This window comes from Podarcis bocagei (genome assembly GCF_964188305.1).
Source record: "Podarcis bocagei genome assembly, chromosome: 2".
In the NCBI taxonomy this organism is placed as follows: domain Eukaryota; kingdom Metazoa; phylum Chordata; class Lepidosauria; order Squamata; family Lacertidae; genus Podarcis; species Podarcis bocagei.
Window position 1 is genome coordinate 108,276,956 of NC_138126.1, and position 10,897 is coordinate 108,287,852.

The 10,897-nt window shown below is 42.2% G+C and overlaps 1 long non-coding RNA gene across 2 annotated transcripts; it reads left to right on the forward strand.

The window, feature by feature from the left end:
• The first annotated feature begins 707 nt into the window (after nt 1-707).
• On the forward strand, nt 708-7,150 carry LOC308579896. Of its 2 annotated transcripts, none has more exons than XR_014004609.1 (3): nt 708-760; nt 3,704-3,804; nt 6,016-7,150. It is a non-coding gene; the product is annotated as an uncharacterized lncRNA (long non-coding RNA). The 2 variants fall into 2 exon arrangements; XR_014004610.1 differs by lacking the exon at nt 708-760 and adding an exon at nt 920-1,623.
• Nucleotides 7,151-10,897: the final 3,747 nt, after the last annotated feature.

Consider the following 10,897-nt stretch of genomic DNA (forward strand, 5'->3'; position numbering starts at 1 on the left):
AGAAGATAATCAAAACCACAAGGAAACTTACAAACAAAATAATTCAAATCACAATTTTTTTTAAAAAAAAAACCTAGCAAGGGCAAGTGATTTGGGAGATCAGACTCCCAAATGAATGGGGTGGCATTTATCACCAAAGGTGTTTCTACAAAAGGCGTTTCCAAAACTTAATGGCTGTAACATCAAATTGTGACTTGTGTGCTTAAATGGGTCATCACAGATCTGAAAGTCGAAAGGAATCTTCTCCAATGATTTTAATTACTTTCCTCATATATATTTTTTCCTGATGGCATAAGTAGATTCAGGACTTTTTTTCAGCCAGAACTTGCCAGAACTCACTACTGGCACCTCTCAGGTGTGTGCCATTGCCATTCTAAGAGAGAGGTTGTGGCATTCGTACGGAGCCCCCGGTCGTCTCACGGACTGCCACCAATCAGGTTCTCCCCAGTAAATCACTTAGTCTCAGTCAGGTTCTTAAGTTAACAAAGAAGAGTGTAGTTTATTGCAAACACAAATAAACTTTAACTGCATTCAAAACGTTGTTACTCTTTACCTTCTTAGTCTTATTTTATCCTGTCTCTAACTCTTCTACCTCCCCTCACACAAGAACCAACTCCACTAACTGTCTCTCTATTTCCAACTGTCTGCCAACTGCTTTCCCAACTGCCTTTTCCCAACCGCTTCTTCCCAACAAACCAACCAACTAAAACCAACCAACTACCCACAACCCAAACCTCGGGCTAAGCCCTTTTATAAACAGGTAGGCTCCACTTCTGGCTTTTCTATTGGTCTACCTATTAACTCTTTCTCTCCCCCTGTACAGACATTTTCAAACAAACGGGCAAACGCCACATCGGTGTTCATGGTGAGTTCTTTTTCTAGAAAAATAGCACTGCTCATATTCATGATGGATAAAGGTCACAGAAGATTTACCAGACTCTAGTCCATGAAGTAAACTGTTACCAGTGATTCCAGGACCAGGGAAAACAGAAAACAAATGGAAGCCATCTGCAATCACAGTAGCTTTATAATCCATTGAAACCATCTCTCCAGCACTCAAAACACCTATTTTAGGGATGGGAGCCCTGTAGTCATCCACTACAACTTCCAGCATGTTCTTCGGCCATTGGCTGATGAGAGATGTAGTCTGGAGGTTTCCCCAATCCCTGGTTTACCGGTTCAAGAATTATATTTGGGGCTTTCCATCTGGTGCCCAACCTACCCCCTGCCCCCCATGAACCAGCTATTCTAATTGAGTAATAGTGAATACTTCAGTTTAGCACTGGTCATCTGGAATGTTTTCCATGACAATGTTTTGTTCCAGTTTTTTTTTGGGGGGGGACCCATTACGTAAAATTCATTTGGAAGGGCTTAGCATTTTCTGATGCTTTTTCTTTGTTGGAGCTGAGCAATCATAATAATATGCCCACGCCTCAGACTAATTTTCAGCCAAACAAACAAAAACTAACAACAATAGCAGCAGCAAGAAAGCAAAACTTATTACTGATGTTCTATTCAGAGCCAGATTTGTTCTGTAAATTCTGCAACACAATAACAGATGTTGGCCGCTGATTAAACAAACAGGAGCTGAGACACAAGAAAAACACCAGTTTAACTTCAAAGGTAGCTTAGCTTGGAGCCTGACATTACATTATATATTTTTCCTTCTTCAAGAGTTAAGTGGGAACGAGATCTCTTTATTGCCAGACTTTGATGATATCAGATATCAAGATAATTTTATGCCAGGTCTCCACCTGAATAATTAAAAATATATCTAAGAAGGTTCCAATATCAGGGATTAGAAATAACTCTTCTAGGCAGAAAAGTATTTGTATACTGGCTGGAACAGATTATTATGGGACATATAAGATGGCCAAATTTATTAGTTTGACTTTAAGGAAACAGAAATTGCTTAATATTTTAGATGGGAATATGTGTTAATGATTATAGCCTTGGCAGATGGTAGGGACATCGATCACAGAAGTTCCACTGACAGCCCTGGTTGCTGTACCTTCTTGTTAAACTGTTGTAGCCCTGGGGAAAGAAAGGGGTCTAACAAAACTTCACTGAGGAGAGGATCTTTATCTGATGTAAGGCTGATGTTTAATCAGCATAGAAGAAATCTCACCAGGTGACAGTCTCTACCTTGTATTGACCTCCCTCTAGACACAAGGCTGCATAGGTTACACATCATGGGACAGTAAAAATCTTGAAGAGGAAAGCTGCCTGCACTCATTCTACCAACTGGGTAAACCCTGGCAGCCAGACTGGAATACCATAGAGCAATTGAGCTATAATTTTGGCGTTGAAGACCTTAAGGGCAGAAGGGATATGTGAATTACCTCTTATTATAAAAAATGCATTATGGCCTGCATAGACATCTTACTAGCATTCACCGCCATTGCACGGTGCGGGACCAGAGAAGCCTATGATGGAATGTAATTCCCAGATAGTTGAATTTGAATACCTGCTGCATGGGTTTACCACCAAATACCCAGCTATAGCTCTTGCGTGAATTCCCAAAAAACATTATTTTGCTTTTGTCAAAGTTCATGTTAATGAATCACTGTAACAACTCCAATTTTTCTAGAAAAAGAGGTGCTGGAACTCACTATGAATGGCAATGATAATGGCAATGGCGCCCACCTGAAAAAAGCCCTGACTATAACAATATCATTATATTCCAATACAGTTTAATGTGTTTTGTATGCATCTTATTGTAGTTTTTATTGCCTGTTATCTTTTATTTATGGCCTGATGGACTAGCAAGCAATAAACTGGGCTGGCTATGTCTAGGAAAGATGTCTTAGACATAGAATAAGCAGGTGTCATTTGAAAAACCTTGGTTCTCGAACGTAATCCGTTCTGGAAGTTCGTTTGACTCCCAAAACATTTGAAAACCAAGGCACAGCTTCCGATTGGCGCAGGTGCCCCGGGAACAATAGCTGACAACCGCATTGGATGTTCAGCTTCCAAAGAATGTCCAGAAACTGGAACACTTACATCTGGGTTTTTGGCATTCGGGAGCTGATTTGTTCGTCAACTAAGCCGTTCGAGAACCAAGGTTCCACTGTATTTCAGAATATTTCCACAAGCTATGGTAGGACCTCATGAACTTTAGATGCAATGAAGTTACTGGTATATATGGGTGGGACAGGTATAAACCTAAGGTAAAGGTAAAGGGACCCCTGACCATTATGTCCAGTTGTGACTGACTCTGGGGTTGCGGCGCTCATCTCGCTTTATTGGCCGAGGGAGCTGGCGTACAGCTTCCGGGTCATGTGGGCAGCATGACTAAGCTGCTTCTGGCAAACCAGAGCAGCGCACGGAAACCTTCCCGCCGGAGCGGTACCTATTTATCTACTTGCACTTTGACATGCTTTCGAACTGCAAGGTTGGTAGGAGCAGGGACCGAGCAACGGGAGCTCACCCCGTTGCAGGGATTCGAACCGCCAACCTTCTGATCTGCAAGCCCTAGGCTCTGTGGTTTAACCCACAGCGCCACCCGTGTCCAGTATAAACCTAGGCGGTTGCTAAATAAGGAAATGTCAGCCTGATAGAATTGATGCTCCATTATTGATTGCATTTATAGATCACCTCTTAGCTGTAACATCTCCACATTTTTATTTTTATTTTATTTTTAAAACCCTGAATCTGAACATATTACCCCTGAGTCCATCACAGCGCTGTGATTTTTGTCCAGGAAAGGCTTGCTGACTTGAACAACCTTTCCCACCCAGCAACAGGAGGCAGACAGAGTCCCTAACTGGCTCTGTGTTTGATGGTCAAGCTCTCCTTGCTAAAGTAAGTTCACAGATTTTTTTCTCTATCTTTGGAGAGGAAGGGTTCTGCAGAAAAACAAATCAATTTGAGTCCCAAGCAGATGGGAAGGGAGCAGATTGCTGCTGTACTAGAACAGAAGATACTAAACATGTTTGTCTGTTTACTATGACACTCCGTGGCTCATAATAAAATGATAATAAAATAGGCAAGCATCTTCTATTGGCTTTTTAGGAGTCTGTCTCATTTTGCCCTATCTCTGGGGCTCTGTGAAGTAAATCTTCATTCACCGGCCTGGGGTATGTGGCAATCACACAGGGTCCCCGGACGTTTAACGGTCTATTGATCCCTGTGCCACCACTGTGGTCGCTTCCCCACTGCCACCAACCAGTTACTCTCGGGTAAAACACTGAGTCCAGTCAGTTGTTAAAAGTGAACCAAAAAAACAAGTTTATTTTACAAACATTAACAAGTTTATGGTTTCTCAGATAATATTACTATCAGTAACTTAACTTTAGTTTCTTTACCTTCCTAATACCTTCTGACTGATTATCTCAACTGTTTGACTGACTCCTCTTAACAAATTCTCTCACTCTCTCACACCAGACTAGCCCAACCCACAGACTTATCTTCTCTGTCTGTTCTAACTCCAGACTGTCTTCTCAACAACTCTAACTCCCTAAAAAACCTCTGTGCTTAAAACTTATACAGTTAACTCTGCCCCCTGGGTTCCCATTGGTTAGTCATTTTACAATTAGTTAACCCTTTCCCTATGAACCCAGTATGATGTCACACACATAGGAGGGCAAACGCCACAGGCAGCTCAGTTGGTAGAGTAGGAGACTCTCAATCTCAGAGTTGTGGGTTTGAATCTCACACTGGGCAAAAGATTTCTGCATTGCAGGAGGTTATGCTAGGTGACTCTTGTGGTCCCTTCCAACTCTATGATAAGGTAAAGGTAAAGTGACCCCTGACCATTAGGTCCAGTCGTGGCCGATTCTGGGGTTGTGGCGCTCATCTCGCTTTATTGGCCGAGGGAGCTGGTGTACAGCTTCCGGGTCATGTGGCCAGCATGACTAAGCCGCTTCTGGTGAACCAGAGCAGCGCATGGAAACTCCGTTTACCTTCCCGCTGGAGCGGTACCTATTTATCTACTTGCACTTTGACGTGCTTTCGAACTGCTAGGTTGGCAGGAGCTGGGACTGGGATTTGAACCGCCGACCTTCTGATCGGCAAGACCTAGACTCTGTGGTTTAACCCACAGCACCACCCACGTCCCTATCAACTCTATGATACTGCTTCCCAAATAGGGTGCTTCCACAGACCATCATTTTAACAGCACTGTTTAATTGCTGGTCTGTTTTCAGCTGGAATAGTAATTTTACTCTTTTTCCTTTTTGTCTTCCCTTTGGTGCATCTAAACTCATGGTACAGAATATTGGCACCTCTTTTTTCTTTTCTTTTGCTGCACATGGCAGCCATTTTGTGCTGCCACCCACATCACTTTTATCAATACTGTAGTACTGGCACCTCATATATATCTTTTACCAAAAAAAAAGTGCTGCTTCAGCCAAGTGAGTAGTCCTAATTTCTTAAGTCCCAAATGTTGGGGGGGTGTTCATTGGGACTATTAGGGGGGTGAGGGTTAAATATTCCTTTACCCACTCACTGCCCCAACATGATAGATTACATTAAGACACTTCTGTATGGAAAGGGAAAGGTTGAAGTGATAGAGTTGACTTCTTGAGAAGTGATACAGACCATAGGGAAGGGAATGTGTAGAGCACTAGTGACTTGGGGAAATTGTGCAGGTGTTCCATAACGTTGGATGTTCTGAGGAGAAACAAGCTGAACAAAGAAAAAATGTGAGTTGGGAGATGTTGTGTTCAAAATGTCGTGCAGGTGCCTGATAGATACATGAAATACAGATTTCAGTTGTGTGGGTGTTGGGAGTTTTCAGTTCTTATCTCTTCTCTGCAGTAATGTAAACAGCTAGTGTTCCAGCGTGCCATTCCTCAAAAATGCCAAGGGGGGGGGGGGAGTTACAAACTCAACCCACCAGTCACTGATACTGTTCACTTTTTATCCAGCTATTTTCAAATTCTATTGACCATGAATTTGGTACACTAGGATTTAAGATGCTCCCAACCTCCTTCCCTTCAACATGGCTCTCTTTTTTATTTATTTTACAGTGGACTTGGGTCTGTTGTTTCATGTGTTCATTTTTCTCCCTAGGTGTCAGAGAGCAGAGATAATAGGCTGTTGTTTTATCTGTATGAAGAGGCTGAGTAATGAAGACAAATGTTGGCAGTTCTCAAATGTGTACTGAAGATCTATTTCCATACAAGATCTGTTTAGAATTTAAGCTGAATTTAAAACAATTCCTCCATAAAGCTGAAGTTTAAAATAAACAGACATGTTACTTATGTTTTAAATGCAACGATTTCCAGAGGGGTGATCATACTAGGCAGCGTTGCAGCAAAAACAATAAACTGTCTTGTGGCACTTTCAAGACTAATTTATTATGGCATCTGCTTTCATGGGCTAAAGTCCACTTCACCAGCTGCCCGAAGTATTATCCTCAGTTGCAGACATCTACACATACAGTATTGGAGTGGGGGTTGTAAGCAGTAAGCAGTGAGGTCAGAAGAAAATGAATTATCACAGTTTGTACATTTTGCACTACATTTCTATTTGACCTCGCTGGTTACAACTCCTCCCTCCTATTAATATATACCTGCATTATCTGCAAATAGAAGTTAACACTTCATAGTTATTTAGCGGATGAGGTTTAGAGGCATATTTTAAACTGGTTTTAACATCATGTTTTAATTGGTTTTTTTAATTGCCTATTTTATTAGTTAAGCTCTTGCAGTTCTTCTTTAGCTTTCCTAGCAAACAAACCTGCTAAATTAGAGTGTCACAAAGCAACTATATAACTACCCCAGAAAAGCTCAAATAGGGATGACTGTCATTCCTTTTTGTGTTTATTCATATTTTTTTTATGTCACACTAGTGATATCTCCCATAAACTGCACCACACCCCAAGATCCGGGAAATGATTTTCTCCTCTATTAGATGTTGTTGCTTTGTAACGAAAAGAAAATGCAATCCCACTGTAACCATCAACCGCTTTGTCTCCCCGCCACCTCCACCTCCCAAAGTTAATTCACTGGTGCACTGGAATAAATTACTTCACTACTTCAACCACCCTTCCGGCCCATAGACTGGCGTGGCAAATGGCAAAGTTCTCTGGTGAGAAGAGCTACTTTCCTTAAATACTTATTGCCAGTGCCGGATTTATGTATAAGCTAAACAATCTATAGCTTAGGGCCCCACTCTCTTGGGGGCCCCCCAAAAAATGAAGGGGGGGGGGAACTGGATGTACATTTCCAAAATATAAGATAAAAAACAAATAAAACCTACATACAGCAACAGTGTATTGTGTTGTGTAGGTTCCTATGATGTAAGTAATGGGCCCCGCCTGCTAGCCTGCTCCCTAAAATATCACTGGTTTGTTCACTTCTATCTCAATTACTTTGATAAAATACATATTTTGTTATGTGCAAATGGCTTTAGATACCTATTAGGTCCATAAATTACCATATAGCATATATTCAACACAAAAAACAGCGACAATTTGTTGTTGACAAAGGACAACTGGACATACAAAGGGCCCCATTACCTTCAGTAGCTTAGGGCTTCATCAGACCTAAATCCAGCCCTGCTTATTGCTATTCCCCTCCGATTCCATTTATCTCCAGAGCTCCCAGGGCTTTTAAAAACAATTCACCTGTTCTGCTTGAGTGCAGTGCAGTCTCTTGCGTAATGATTGACCTCTTTTGTGAGTGCTGCAATACCTTGACGCTCAGGCGGCAGCTCGGTGAGAATGTCTTCTGATGTCGCATCGCTCACCTCGCTCCCCCTCCCTCAGCGTTCCCAGAAGCAACTATGTGATCCTTTTACGTTCTAGCCACAACCGTTCCACCCACCCACCACAGATTACAATGCGCTAATAAGGATGGCTGTTCTCAACATGCACAAAACGTAAGCTGAAGTGCTTCACTGTCAGCAGAATGGCACGTTGCTGTTCTAACAGGATACATACCCAACAGATCTACAGCCCTTATACACCCAGCTGATCACTGCGTCTGAGAGAGGGCCTCCCACAAATGTCATCAGGAGGTCCATTCTGTATGATATAGGAATTGGGTATTTAGTATGGTAGAATTCCTTTGGAATACCCTCATATTAAATGTAAAGGGGACCCCTGACCATTAGGTCCAGTCATGGCCGACTCTTGCTTTACTGGCCGAGGAATCTGGCATATAGCTTCCAGGTCACGTGGCCAGCATGACTAAGCCGCTTCTGGCGAACCAGAGCAGCACACAGAAATGCTGTTTACCTTCCCACCGGAGTGGTACCTATTTATCTACTTGCGTATTTTCGAACTGCTAGGTTGGCAGGAGCAGGGACCGAGCAACGGGAGCTCACCCCGTCGCGGGGATTCAAACTGCCGACCTTCTGATCTACAAGTCCTAGGCTCAGTGGTTTAACCCACAGTGCCACCCGCATCCCTACCCTCATATTAGACAGGCACAATCTTTGCTGCCTTTTCAGCACCTATTGGAAACATTCATTTTTTTTCAATGAGCTTTATAAGTACAGTGGTACCTCGGGTTAAGTACTCAATTCGTTCCGGAGGTCCGTTCTTAACCTGAAACTGTTCTTAACCTGAAGCACTACTTTAGCTAATGGGGCTTCCTGCTGCTGCCTCGCCGCCAGAGCACGATTTCTGTTCTCATCCTGAAGCAAAGTTCTTAACCCAAGGTACTATTCTGGGTTAGCGGAGTCTGTAACCTGAAGCGTACATAACCTGAAGCGTATGTTATCCAAAGTACCACTGTAGAGAACTTTCTCCTATTCTGTTTCTGCATTGGATTTAAAATTCTTTTTCCATATGAAAGTGTTTCTAATTGGGGTCTTTTTTAAATTGTTTGTGTGTGCAATGGTTTCTGTTGTTGATCCGTTTATTGTGATATTGCTTTGAGATATTTTAGGAGAAGCAATTCATAAATGGAGCAAAATGATGAAATAACAGCCCCACCTTTGTGTGTTTCTGTCAAGTAACTGACACCATCATGACATCAGGTGATGGACAGGTGGGTTGCCCCACTCACCTGTCAAAGTTGAGCCAGGATAAGATTCTGACCCACTGGGGCAAGAATTTCCAACTCCTGGTGCATTTGACTTGACTTGGCTTATTGTAATTTTATGCCACTTTTCAGTCAAATGAATCTCACAGCAGCTTACAAACAATAAATAACAATGACGTAATAAAACCTATTAGAACATCGCAAATAGAGCCTAAATCATATAAAATAATTAGCAAATCATCAATAAAACAGTTACAAAGTATAAAACATTATTAACAAATGGGGCAGCTAAAAATACATCACAATTACAGCAGAAGTCATATGATTAACAAATCAAGATGGCTTTTATAATCTATAAAATATTAACAGCATTAATATTAAAAACATGCAAAGCCTTCTCGATTTTATGACATTTATATAACCTTCCCCTTGGCTGTACTGAGATACACTTGATTAAAAACAAAACAGAGGCATTGGCAGACCCTTTCCTTTAGTTACATAAGCCTGAGCCAGAACCCTCAAAGGTTCTATCACCCGAACCTGACTCACCCACAGATTCAAGTGCTTCCTTCTACTGGACGATCCCAAGTCTTCAGGAGATAGAAGAACAGCCAACCTGAGTCACAAGCTGGAATTTTTCTTTGGTTGGTTAGTTTCAACCAGGGATGAGGAGTATGTTGACCATCAAATGCTGTTGGACTCCCAGCCAACATCGCTCACCTCAACATCGCTCAACTGCATTATAAGGCAGTTTCCCGTATTCCTATCCATTGCCTTCCTCTTACGAGCAAAAAATCTGTACACCAAGTAGTGCACATTGACTTACTGAGAGTTTTCTATATTACTCTTCTATTGCATGCACCAAGCAGCTTCAAAGGGAAGCTGTGGAACTGGAAAATTAACCAATTTGATTGCAATTTGATTGTAAATTAAAAATTGTCCAGTAGCACCTTAAAGGTAAAGGTAAAGGGACCCCTGATCATTAGGTCCAGTCGTGGACGACTCTGGGCTCTCATCTCGCTTTATTGGCCGAGGGAGCCAGCGTACAGCTTCCAGGTTATGTGGCCAGCATGACTAAGCCACTTCTGGCAAACTAAAGCAGTGCATGGAAATGCCATTTACCCTCCCGCCGGAGCGGTACCTATTTATCTACTTGTACTTTGATGTGCTTTTGAAGTGCTAGGTTGGCAGGAGCAGGGACCAAGCAACAGGAGCTCACCCCGTCGCAGGGATTCGAACCACCGACCTTCTGATTGTGTGCATGCACACTTTTTCAGATACACGGAAACAGAAGTATCTGAAGAAGTGTGCATGCACATGGAAGCATATACCCAGAACAAACTTAGGTGGTCTCTAAGGTGCTACTGGACAATTTTTTATTTACTTTGACTGTGGCTACCTACCTGAATCTACAATTTGATTGTAATTCTCATAGCTTGAACTTCCAAGTATAAGCAGTTTGCAGGCTTCAAAGGGTAAATCACCTCCTAATGAACTGTAATATGTATTCACCCGTTTAGTGATCAGGTTTTTTTTAATTATTTTCATTTGGAACTCCTATCATTTTCTTGTCTCTCAAAGTTAACTTGGCACATCTTGCAGTGTAACTTATTTCAGCTGCCACTGTCACAGACCAAGTCCATTGCCTGCATCCAGTAAAGTGTTCTGTTATCCGTAATAGCTCTTGCCACAAGGAACTTAGGGTTGTATCCAATGTAGCGCCAAGTAATTCACATAACACAAGGATTTACGCTTGCACAATGGAATTCCCCCCCCTTCCCATCATGCCCCGTAAGTGTGTTCCGGATTATTACCAACACTCCAGAGTTGACTTGGAGAGGGTGTGGGCTCTGAGGAGAGGGAGGGAAATCCAACTGCACAAGCATAAATTGCACCGATGGGACACGTTAATTGGATACCGCTCTTCATCTTTCTAACAACATGTGTCTTATTGTTATTAA